This window comes from Cnephaeus nilssonii (assembly GCF_951640355.1).
Source record: "Cnephaeus nilssonii genome assembly, chromosome: 12".
Lineage (NCBI taxonomy): Eukaryota > Metazoa > Chordata > Mammalia > Chiroptera > Vespertilionidae > Cnephaeus > Cnephaeus nilssonii.
The window spans coordinates 41,848,206-41,850,847 of NC_137083.1; positions in this window are offsets into that span (position 1 = coordinate 41,848,206).

Sequence of the window (2,642 nt, forward strand, 5' to 3'; positions counted from 1 at the left end):
GGACTATGCATTTTACTGAAATATGTAAGATTAAGTGCTGAGTCCTTTTCCTTTCTAAAGCATCTTTAAAATAATGATATAATTTTCCCTACTTTTCTCAAGAAATGTTATGTCTCTGGCAAGGATTAGATGACCTTTGGCATTCTTAAAGAAAATTAATAATGTATAAGCCTAGAGGAGTAAGTAATACATCTGGATAAGCCAAGGCTTTGTTAAATAACTGAAGAATGGATTCTGATATTTATCTATGTTAATGCCTACAATGATTAATACATGATGGAGAAATAGAATTATGGATTTCAAGATGGTGGTGAAGTCGGTGGAAGCTATACTCACCTCCCAAGACCAAACTGGATTACAACTAAATTAAAGAACAATTATCCTGAATAACTAGCTGAAGACTAGCTGAAGAGAAGTCCTATAACCAAGGATTTACAGAAGCCACCTCGAGACTGGTAGAAAGGGTGGAGATGTGAAAAGGGCTGGCCCTGTTCCCAAGGACAGGAGTTGAGATTCTGGAGGGATATCTTAACTGTGTGCGTGGTTCCCCCTAAGAAGTGTGGGGTCTCAACCACATACTCCGCAGTCCAGAGCACCACAGCCAGGAAGAGATGCCCACATAATATCTGGTGTGAAGAGAAGCAGGGTTTCAGTCCATGGGGGAGAGAGAGTCCACTGGAGACACAGGCATCTCTTAAAGTGCCAACACAAAATTTCACTCACAGTCACCCAGGGCTCTAGCAGAGGGAGGACAGAGTGCACTAGAGTCGTCTGAGGAGTCGGGGGTTTGTGGCTCTGGGGCAGGAGCTAAGGTGACATTGGCCAGGATCCCTGTGCTGAGTCATTCACCCATATCTCGGATTCCATCCTTTTTGGGTGGGGCACTCTAGTCCCTGTGGCATCTGCCAGGGGAAAGCAATAGCTCCACACTCTGGAAGCCCACTTGCCCCACCCTGGGGAGTTTAGGCCCTGCTGAGGAGTCAGCAGCGTTGGCCAGTGGGTAGAGTTCTGGGCAGACTTAGGGGGTGTCAGTGACAGCTATGTGGCTTTGAGGTGGGGGCCATTCCACCCACTTTTCCTTGAACCTGACTGACACTTCTCCTTCAAGGGAGATCCATTTGTGCCCTCATCCCAACTCTGCCAGAGGCTCTTTCAGTGACTGAGCCTAACAGCCAGCCAGCAGGTGGAGGCGAGCAAAAACAGATCTTGTCGGGGTGCCTGGGGACTTTCACTGAACTGCCCCCAGCAGGTAAAAGCTGACCTTATTGCTCAGCTTGGTCCTTCCTGCCTGCATCCAAGCCTAGCTATCAGTGGCCCCACTCTCTTGACTCTTGGTGGCTCCACCCTACTGAAGTCTAGGCAGAATCTAGGACAGTCTGAGTTGTCTGGCTCTGGGGTAGGGGCCACACACCCCAACTTCCTCCAAACCTGACAGGCACCTCCCACTCTCTTGACTCCAAGTAGCCCCTCCCTGCTGAGATCAGGCTACTGATAGAATCTGGAACAGGGATTGAGTTGCTTGGCTCTCAGATGGGAAATTTTCCTGTCACATGCCCGACCGGTACAAAGCCTTCCCTTCACAAAGTCAAATCTTGGTCTCCTTAGGCCTGATAAACTCTGTTAGCCTCACCTTGATGACTCTCTGAGATCTTGCCACACCACACAGGGGTGTGAGCACCTAGCAGGTGGCAGCTAGACTTGGTATATACCCTGGGACATTTGGGCCTTAGACCCTGCCCTGGAACCAAGACTGAACCCGTATATTTCTGGAGAATACCTCTCACCCTACTTAGTCATTCACTGAGAACCTATTGCATGCAACATGAGTACTGCCAGAGGCTCTTTCAGTGACTGACCTAACAGGCAGCTGGCAGGCAGAGAGAGGGGGAGGCAGGCCTCAGGGGGTTCCTAGGGACCTTTGCTGACCTGCCCCCAGGTACAGTGCTGCTAAAAGCAAACCTGGATGCACAGCTTGATCCTTCTTGCGCACACCAAGGCCCATCAGAAGCCGCCACAAACTGGATTGCTTTGTAGCTCCAAACAAGTTTCCCCAGGGCCAGTCCCAGGCAGTGTCTGACAATAACCTGCACCAGAGATGGCCCTCCCAATACGCCCCCAAACCAGCACACCCAGTGGACAGCTTCAGACACTATCAGAGCAGCATCCAATGAGCTTCACAAGCAGCAAATCTAACTAGAGACCTTGGCAGGCACCAGACACTTCTTTTATGAGTAGACTAAAGTGTAATTCTATAGAAATAAAGCTTTCTACTGTATCTCATCCTCCTGTGGGGGCCTCTAGAAATGCTTATTTCAGCGGTACCCCAAGAACCCTACTTCCACAAGCAACGAGGGGAGACACAAGCCCCTCTCCAATAACAGTCCTAATAGTACAGCGGTTGCCAACCCTGGAATACTTTTTCCCAGTGATTTTTAGAGAAAAATGGAAGGGGTTGGGGAGAGAGAGAGAGAGAGAGGAGAGAAACATAGTCCAGTTGTTACCAGAAAGGGGACCTGGCCCGTGGCGGGTCTGCCTAGGGCCAGCTGGTAGTGTGTGGGTTCTTGACTTTGTGCAGGAAAAATTTCACAACAGGAGTCCAGGTGAATTTTATTTTATTTTTAAAATATTTTTATTGATTTCAG